We start from the raw sequence: 11,362 nt of genomic DNA on the forward strand, positions 1-11,362 counted from the left end.
CTCAATGCCTCTAATACCAAACCTGAGATCCTTCCTCTAACATGAAATGTGATATCCAAATCCTTCCCTTTCCAAACCTGAGAGCCTACCTATAGCATGAGATGTGATATCCAACTCCTTCCCATTCCAATCCTGAGACCCTTCCTATAGCATGAGATGTGATATCTCAATGCTTATACCAAACCTGAGACCCTTCCTATAGCATGAGATGTGATATCCAAATCCTTCCCATTCCAATCCTGAGACCCTTCCTATAGCATGGGATGTGATATCTCAATGCCTCTAATACCAAACCTGAGATCCTTCCTTGAACATGAAATGTGATATCCCACTCCTTCCCTTTCCAAACCTGAGAGTCTACCTATAGCATGAGATGTGATATCCAAGTCCTTCCCATTCCAATCCTTAGACACTTCCTACAGCATGAGATGTGATATCTCAATGATTCTATTACCAAACCTGAGACCCGTCCTATAACATGAGATGGGATATCCAACTCCTTCCCATTTCAATCCTGAGAAACTTCCGATAGCAGAGATGTGATATCTCAATGCTTAGACCAAACCTGAGACCCTTCCTATAACATGAGATGTGATATCCAACTCCTTCCCGTTCCAAACCTGAGACCCTTTCTATAGCAAGAATCTAATATCCAACTCCTTCCCATTCCAATCCTGAGACCATTCCTATAGCATGAGATGTGATATCTCAATGCTTCTAATACCAAACCTGAGACCCTTCCTATAACATGAGATGTGATATCCAAGTCCTTCCCATTCCAATCCTGAGACCCTCCCTTTAGCATGAGATGTGATATCCAACTCCTTCCCATTCCAATCCTGAGACCGTTCTGATAGCATGAGATGTGATATCTCAATGCTTCTAATACCAAACCTGAGATCCTTCCGATAGCATGAGATGTGATATTTCAATTCTTCTAATACCAAACCTGAGATCCTTCCTATAACACAAGATGTGATATTCAAATCCTTCCCCTTCCAAACCTGAGACCCTCCCTTTAGCATGAGATGTGATATCCAACTCCTTCCCATTCCAATCCTGAGACCCTTCTGATAGCATGAGATGTTATATCTCAATGCCTCTAATACCAAACCTGAGATTCTACCTCTAACATGAAATGTGATATCCAACTCCTTCCCCTTCCAAACCTGGGAGCCTTCCTATAACATGAGATGTGATATCGAAGTCCTTCCCATTCCAATCCTGAGACCCTTCCTATAACATGAGATGTGATATCCAACTCCTTCCCATTCCAATCCTGAGACCCTTCCTATAGCATGAGATGTGATGTCTCAATGCTTCTAATACCAAATCTGAGATCCTTCCTATAACATGAGATGTGATATCCAACTCCTTCCATTCCAATCCTGAGACCCTTCCTATAGCATGGGATGTGATATTTCAATGCTTATAGCAAACCTGAGACCCTTCCTATAGCATGAGATGTGATATCCAAATCCTTCCCATTCCAATCGTGAGACCCTTCCTATAGCATGAGATGTGATATCTCAATGCCTCTAATACCAAACCTGAGATCCTTCCTCTAACATGAAATGTGATATCCAAATCCTTCCCTTTCCAAACCTGAGAGCCTACCTATAGCATGAGATGTGATATCCAACTCCTTCCCATTCCAATCCTGAGACCCTTCCTATAGCATGAGATGTGATATCTCAATGCTTATACCAAACCTGAGACCCTTCCTATAGCATGAGATGTGATATCCAAATCCTTCCCATTCCAATCCTGAGACCCTTCCTATAGCATGAGATGTGATATCTTAATGCCTCTAATACCAAACCTGAGATCCTTCCTTGAACATGAAATGTGATATCCCACTCCTTCCCATTCCAAACCAGAGAGTCTACCTACAGCATGAGATGTGATATCCAAGTCCTTCCCATTCCAATCCTTAGACACTTCCTACAGCATGAGATGTGATATCTCAATGATTCTATTACCAAACCTGAGACCCGTCCTATAACATGAGATGGGATATCCAACTCCTTCCCATTTCAATCCTGAGAAACCTCCGATAGCAGAGATGTGATATCTCAATGCCTCTAATACCAAACCTGAGATCCTTCCTCTAACATGAAATGTGATATCCAAATCCTTCCCTTTCCAAACCTGAGAGCCTACCTATAGCATGAGATGTGATATCCAACTCCTTCCCATTCCAATCCTGAGACCCTTCCTATAGCATGAGATGTGATATCTCAATGCTTATACCAAACCTGAGACCCTTCCTATAGCATGAGATGTGATATCCAAATCCTTCCCATTCCAATCCTGAGACCCTTCCTATAGCATGGGATGTGATATCTCAATGCCTCTAATACCAAACCTGAGATCCTTCCTTGAACATGAAATGTGATATCCCACTCCTTCCCTTTCCAAACCTGAGAGTCTACCTATAGCATGAGATGTGATATCCAAGTCCTTCCCATTCCAATCCTTAGACACTTCCTACAGCATGAGATGTGATATCTCAATGATTCTATTACCAAACCTGAGACCCGTCCTATAACATGAGATGGGATATCCAACTCCTTCCCATTTCAATCCTGAGAAACTTCCGATAGCAGAGATGTGATATCTCAATGCTTAGACCAAACCTGAGACCCTTCCTATAACATGAGATGTGATATCCAACTCCTTTCCGTTCCAAACCTGAGACCCTTTCTATAGCAAGAATCTAATATCCAACTCCTTCCCATTCCAATCCTGAGACCATTCCTATAGCATGAGATGTGATATCTCAATGCTTCTAATACCAAACCTGAGACCCTTCCTATAACATGAGATGTGATATCCAAGTCCTTCCCATTCCAATCCTGAGACCCTCCCTTTAGCATGAGATGTGATATCCAACTCCTTCCCATTCCAATCCTGAGACCGGTCTGATAGCATGAGATGTGATATCTCAATGCTTCTAATACCAAACCTGAGATCCTTCCGATAGCATGAGATGTGATATTTCAATTCTTCTAATACCAAACCTGAGATCCTTCCTATAACACAAGATGTGATATTCAAATCCTTCCCCTTCCAAACCTGAGACCCTCCCTTTAGCATGAGATGTGATATCCATCTCCTTCCCATTCCAATCCTGAGACCCTTCTGATAGCATGAGATGTTATATCTCAATGCCTCTAATACCAAACCTGAGATTCTACCTCTAACATGAAATGTGATATCCAACTCCTTCCCCTTCCAAACCTGGGAGCCTTCCTATAACATGAGATGTGATATCGAAGTCCTTCCCATTCCAATCCTGAGACCCTTCCTATAACATGAGATGTGATATCCAACTCCTTCCCATTCCAATCCTGAGACCCTTCCTATAGCATGAGATGTGATGTCTCAATGCTTCTAATACCAAATCTGAGATCCTTCCTATAACATGAGATGTGATATCCAACTCCTTCCATTCCAATCCTGAGACCCTTCCTATAGCATGGGATGTGATATTTCAATGCTTATAGCAAACCTGAGACCCTTCCTATAGCATGAGATGTGATATCCAAATCCTTCCCATTCCAATCGTGAGACCCTTCCTATAGCATGAGATGTGATATCTCAATTCCTCTAATACCAAACCTGAGATCCTTCCTCTAACATGAAATGTGATATCCAAATCCTTCCCTTTCCAAACCTGAGAGCCTACCTATAGCATGAGATGTGATATCCAACTCCTTCCCATTCCAATCCTGAGACCCTTCCTATAGCATGAGATGTGATATCTCAATGCTTATACCAAACCTGAGACCCTTCCTATAGCATGAGATGTGATATCCAAATCCTTCCCATTCCAATCCTGAGACCCTTCCTATAGCATGAGATGTGATATCTTAATGCCTCTAATACCAAACCTGAGATCCTTCCTTGAACATGAAATGTGATATCCCACTCCTTCCCTTTCCAAACCAGAGAGTCTACCTACAGCATGAGATGTGATATCCAAGTCCTTCCCATTCCAATCCTTAGACACTTCCTACAGCATGAGATGTGATATCTCAATGATTCTATTACCAAACCTGAGACCCGTCCTATAACATGAGATGGGATATCCAACTCCTTCCCATTTCAATCCTGAGAAACTTCCGATAGCAGAGATGTGATATCTCAATGCCTCTAATACCAAACCTGAGATCCTTCCTCTAACATGAAATGTGATATCCAAATCCTTCCCTTTCCAAACCTGAGAGCCTACCTATAGCATGAGATGTGATATCCAACTCCTTCCCATTCCAATCCTGAGACCCTTCCTATAGCATGAGATGTGATATCTCAATGCTTATACCAAACCTGAGACCCTTCCTATAGCATGAGATGTGATATCCAAATCCTTCCCATTCCAATCCTGAGACCCTTCCTATAGCATGGGATGTGATATCTCAATGCCTCTAATACCAAACCTGAGATCCTTCCTTGAACATGAAATGTGATATCCCACTCCTTCCCTTTCCAAACCTGAGAGTCTACCTATAGCATGAGATGTGATATCCAAGTCCTTCCCATTCCAATCCTTAGACACTTCCTACAGCATGAGATGTGATATCTCAATGATTCTATTACCAAACCTGAGACCCGTCCTATAACATGAGATGGGATATCCAACTCCTTCCCATTTCAATCCTGAGAAACTTCCGATAGCAGAGATGTGATATCTCAATGCTTAGACCAAACCTGAGACCCTTCCTATAACATGAGATGTGATATCCAACTCCTTTCCGTTCCAAACCTGAGACCCTTTCTATAGCAAGAATCTAATATCCAACTCCTTCCCATTCCAATCCTGAGACCATTCCTATAGCATGAGATGTGATATCTCAATGCTTCTAATACCAAACCTGAGACCCTTCCTATAACATGAGATGTGATATCCAAGTCCTTCCCATTCCAATCCTGAGACCCTCCCTTTAGCATGAGATGTGATATCCAACTCCTTCCCATTCCAATCCTGAGACCGTTCTGATAGCATGAGATGTGATATCTCAATGCTTCTAATACCAAACCTGAGATCCTTCCGATAGCATGAGATGTGATATTTCAATTCTTCTAATACCAAACCTGAGATCCTTCCTATAACACAAGATGTGATATTCAAATCCTTCCCCTTCCAAACCTGAGACCCTCCCTTTAGCATGAGATGTGATATCCATCTCCTTCCCATTCCAATCCTGAGACCCTTCTGATAGCATGAGATGTTATATCTCAATGCCTCTAATACCAAACCTGAGATTCTACCTCTAACATGAAATGTGATATCCAACTCCTTCCCCTTCCAAACCTGGGAGCCTTCCTATAACATGAGATGTGATATCGAAGTCCTTCCCATTCCAATCCTGAGACCCTTCCTATAACATGAGATGTGATATCCAACTCCTTCCCATTCCAATCCTGAGACCCTTCCTATAGCATGAGATGTGATGTCTCAATGCTTCTAATACCAAATCTGAGATCCTTCCTATAACATGAGATGCTTCCCATTCCAATCCTGAGACGCTTCCTATAGCTTGAGATGTGATATCCAACTCCTTCCCATTCCAATTCTGAGACCCTTCTTATACCATGACACTTGATATCTCAATGCTTCTAATACCAAACCTGAGACCCGTCCTATAACATGAGATGTGATATCCAAATCCATCCCCTTCCAAACCTTAGACCCTTCCTTTATAATGAGATGTGATATCCAACTCCTTCCCATTCCAATCCTGAGACCCTTCCGATATCATGAGATGTGATATCTCAATGCTTATACCAAATCTGAGACCCTTCCTATGGCCTGAGATGTCATATACAACTCCTTCCCATTCCAATCCTGAGACCCTTCCTATAGCATGAGATGTGATATCTCAATGCTTATACCAAATCTGAGACCCTTCCTATAGCATGAGATGGGATATCCAACTCCTTCCCATTCCAATCCTGAGACCCTTCCTATAGCATGAGAAGTGATATATCCATGCTTATACCAAACCTGAGACCCTTCCTATAGCATAAGATGTGATATCCAAATCCTTCCCTTTCCAATCCTGAGACCCTTCCTATAGCATGAGATGTGATATCTCAATGCTTATACCAAACCTGAGACCCTTCCTATAGCATGAGATGTGATATCCAACTCCTTCCCATTCCAATCCTGAGACCCTTCCTATAGCATGAGATGTGATGTCTCAATGCTTCTAATACCAAACCTGAGATCCTTCCTATAACATGAGATGTGATATCCAACTCCTTCCCATTCCAATCCTGAGACCCTTATGATAGCATGAGATGTGATATCTCAATGCCTCTTATACCAAACCTGAGATCCTTCCGATAGCATGAGATGTGATATCTCAATGCTTCTAATACCAAACCTGAGATCCTTCCTATAATATGAGATGTGATTTCCAAATCCTTCCCCTTCCAAACCTGAGACCCTCCCTTTAGCATGAAATGTGATATCCAACTCCTTCCCATTCCAATCCTGAGACCCTTCTGATAGCATGAGATGTGATATCTCAATGCCTCTAATACCAAACCTGAGATCCTACCTCTAACATGAAATGTGATATCCATCTCCTTCCCTTTCCAACCCTGAGACCCTGCCTATAGCATGAGATGTGATATCCAAGTCCTTCCCATTCCAATCGTGAGACCCTTCCTATAGCATGTGATGTGATATCTCAATGCTTATACCAAACCTGAGACCCTTCCTATGGCATGAGATGTCATATACAACTCCTTCCCATTCCAACCCTGAGACCCTTCCTATAGCATGAGATGTGATATCTCAATGCTTATACCAAACCTGAGACCCTTCCTATAGCATGAGATGTGATATCCAACTTCTTCCCATTCCAATCCTGAGACCCTTCCTATAGCATGAGATGTGATATCTCAGTGCTTATACCAAACCTGAGACCCTTCCTATAGCATAAGATGTGATATCCAAATCCTTCCCATTCCAATCCTGAGACCCTTCCTATAGCATGAGATGTGATATCTCAATGCTTATACCAAACCTGAGACCCTTCCTATAGCATGAGATGTGATATCCAACTCCTTCCCATTCCAATCCTGAGACCCTTCCTATAGCATGAGATGTGATGTCTCAATGCTTCTAATACCAAACCTGAGATCCTTCCTATAACATGAGATGTGATATCCAACTCCTTCCCATTCCAATCCTGAGACCCTTATGATAGCATGAGATGTGATATCTCAATGCCTCTTATACCAAACCTGAGATCCTTCCGATAGCATGAGATGTGATATCTCAATGCTTCTAATACCAAACCTGAGATCCTTCCTATAATATGAGATGTGATTTCCAAATCCTTCCCCTTCCAAACCTGAGACCCTCCCTTTAGCATGAAATGTGATATCCAACTCCTTCCCATTCCAATCCTGAGACCCTTCTGATAGCATGAGATGTGATATCTCATTGCCTCTAATACCAAACCTGAGATCCTACCTCTAACATGAAATGTGATATCCATCTCCTTCCCTTTCCAAACCTGAGACCCTGCCTATAGCATGAGATGTGATATCCAAGTCCTTCCCATTCCAATCCTGAGACCCTTCCTATAGCATGTGATGTGATATCCAAGTCCTTCCCATTCCAATCCTGAGACCCTTCCTATAGCATGTGATGTGATATCTCAATGCTTATACCAAACCTGAGACCCTTCCTATGGCATGAGATGTCATATACAACTCCTTCCCATTCCAACCCTGAGACCCTTCCTATAGCATGAGATGTGATATCTCAATGCTTATACCAAACCTGAGACCCTTCCTATAGCTTGAGATGTGATATCCAACTTCTTCCCATTCCAATCCTGAGACCCTTCCTATAGCATGAGATGTGATATCCCAATGCTTCTACCAAACCTGAGACCCATACTATGGCATGAGATGTGATATCAAACTCCTTCCCATTCCAATCCTGAGACGCTTCCTATAGCTTGAGATGTGATATCCAACTCCTTCCCATTCCAATTCTGAGACCCTTCTTATACCATGAGACTTGATATCTCAATGCTTCTAATACCAAACCTGAGACCCGTCCTATAACATGAGATATGATATCCAAATCCTTCCCCTTCCAAACCTTAGACCCTTCCTTTATAATGAGATGTGATATCCAACTCCTTCCCATTCCAATCCTGAGACCCTTCCTATAGCATGAGATGTAATATCTCAATGCTTCTAATACCAAACCTGAGACCCTTCCTATAACATGAGATGGGATATCCAACTCCTTCCCATTCCAATCCTGAGACCCTTCCGATAGCAGAGATGTGATATCTCAATGCTTATACCAAACCTGAGACCCTTCCTAAGGCTTGAGATGTCATATACAACTCCTTCCCATTCCAATCCTGAGACCCTTCCTATAGCATGAGATGTGATATCTCAATGCTTATACCAAATCTGAGACCCTTCCTATAGCATGAGATGTGATATCCAAATCCTTCCCATTCCAATCCTGAGACCCTTCCTATAGCATGAGATGTGATATCTCAATGCTTATACCAAACCTGAGAGCCTACCTATAGCATGAGATGTGATATCCAAGTCCATCCCATTCCAATCCTTAGACCCTTCCTACAGCATGCAATGTGATATCTCAATGATTCTAATACCAAACCAGAGACCCGTCCTTTAACATGAGATGGGATATCCAACTCCTTCCCATTCCAATCCTGAGCCACTCCTGATAGCAGAGATGTGATATCTCAATGCTTATACCAAACCTGAGACCCTTCCTATAACATGAGATGTGATATCCAACTCCTTCCCGTTCCAAACCTGAGACACTTCCTATAGCATATGTGATATCCAACTCCTTCCCATTCCAAACATGAGACCCTTACTATAGCAAGAATGTAATATCTCAAGGCCTCTAATACCAAACCTGAGATCCTTCCTCTAACATGAAATGTGATATCCAACTCCTTCCCCTTCCAAACCTGAGAGCCTTCCTATAGCATGAGATATGATATCCAAGTCCTTCCCATTCCAATCCTGAGACCCTTCCTATAACATGAAATGTGATATCCAACTCCTTCCCATTCTAACCTGAGACCCTTCCTATAGCATGAGATGGGATATCCAACTCCTTCCAAATCCAATACTGATACCCTTCCGATAGCATGAGATGTGATATCCCAATGCTTCTACCAAACCTGAGACCCATACTATGGCATGAGATGTGATATCAAACTCCTTCCCATTCCAATCCTGAGACGCTTCCTATAGCTTGAGATGTGATATCCAACTCCTTCCCATTCCAATTCTGAGACCCTTCTTATACCATGACACTTGATATCTCAATGCTTCTAATACCAAACCTGAGACCCGTCCTATAACATGAGATGTGATATCCAAATCCATCCCCTTCCAAACCTTAGACCCTTCCTTTATAATGAGATGTGATATCCAACTCCTTCCCATTCCAATCCTGAGACCCTTCCGATATCATGAGATGTGATATCTCAATGCTTATACCAAATCTGAGACCCTTCCTATGGCCTGAGATGTCATATACAACTCCTTCCCATTCCAATCCTGAGACCCTTCCTATAGCATGAGATGTGATATCTCAATGCTTATACCAAATCTGAGACCCTTCCTATAGCATGAGATGGGATATCCAACTCCTTCCCATTCCAATCCTGAGACCCTTCCTATAGCATGAGAAGTGATATCTCCATGCTTATACCAAACCTGAGACCCTTCCTATAGCATAAGATGTGATATCCAAATCCTTCCCTTTCCAATCCTGAGACCCTTCCTATAGCATGAGATGTGATATCTCAATGCTTATACCAAACCTGAGACCCTTCCTATAGCATGAGATGTGATATCCAACTCCTTCCCATTCCAATCCTGAGACCCTTCCTATAGCATGAGATGTGATGTCTCAATGCTTCTAATACCAAACCTGAGATCCTTCCTATAACATGAGATGTGATATCCAACTCCTTCCCATTCCAATCCTGAGACCCTTATGATAGCATGAGATGTGATATCTCAATGCCTCTTATACCAAACCTGAGATCCTTCCGATAGCATGAGATGTGATATCTCAATGCTTCTAATACCAAACCTGAGATCCTTCCTATAATACGAGATGTGATTTCCAAATCCTTCCCCTTCCAAACCTGAGACCCTCCCTTTAGCATGAAATGTGATATCCAACTCCTTCCCATTCCAATCCTGAGACCCTTCTGATAGCATGAGATGTGATATCTCAATGCCTCTAATACCAAACCTGAGATCCTACCTCTAACATGAAATGTGATATCCATCTCCTTCCCTTTCCAACCCTGAGACCCTGCCTATAGCATGATATGTGATATCCAAGTCCTTCCCATTCCAATCGTGAGACCCTTCCTATAGCATGTGATGTGATATCTCAATGCTTATACCAAACCTGAGACCCTTCCTATGGCATGAGATGTCATATACAACTCCTTCCCATTCCAACCCTGAGACCCTTCCTATAGCATGAGATGTGATATCTCAATGCTTATACCAAACCTGAGACCCTTCCTATAGCATGAGATGTGATATCCAACTTCTTCCCATTCCAATCCTGAGACCCTTCCTATAGCATGAGATGTGATATCTCAGTGCTTATACCAAACCTGAGACCCTTCCTATAGCATAAGATGTGATATCCAAATCCTTCCCATTCCAATCCTGAGACCCTTCCTATAGCATGAGATGTGATATCTCAATGCTTATACCAAACCTGAGACCCTTCCTATAGCATGAGATGTGATATCCAACTCCTTCCCATTCCAATCCTGAGACCCTTCCTATAGCATGAGATGTGATGTCTCAATGCTTCTAATACCAAACCTGAGATCCTTCCTATAACATGAGATGTGATATCCAACTCCTTCCCATTCCAATCCTGAGACCCTTATGATAGCATGAGATGTGATATCTCAATGCCTCTTATACCAAACCTGAGATCCTTCCGATAGCATGAGATGTGATATCTCAATGCTTCTAATACCAAACCTGAGATCCTTCCTATAATATGAGATGTGATTTCCAAATCCTTCCCCTTCCAAACCTGAGACCCTCCCTTTAGCATGAAATGTGATATCCAACTCCTTCCCATTCCAATCCTGAGACCCTTCTGATAGCATGAGATGTGATATCTCATTGCCTCTAATACCAAACCTGAGATCCTACCTCTAACATGAAATGTGATATCCATCTCCTTCCCTTTCCAAACCTGAGACCCTGCCTATAGCATGAGATGTGATATCCAAGTCCTTCCCATTCCAATCCTGAGACCCTTCCTATAGCATGTGATGTGATA

This window comes from Ambystoma mexicanum, unplaced genomic scaffold (assembly GCF_040938575.1).
Source record: "Ambystoma mexicanum isolate Mex_15411 unplaced genomic scaffold, UKY_AmexF1_1 Mex_scaf5, whole genome shotgun sequence".
In the NCBI taxonomy this organism is placed as follows: domain Eukaryota; kingdom Metazoa; phylum Chordata; class Amphibia; order Caudata; family Ambystomatidae; genus Ambystoma; species Ambystoma mexicanum.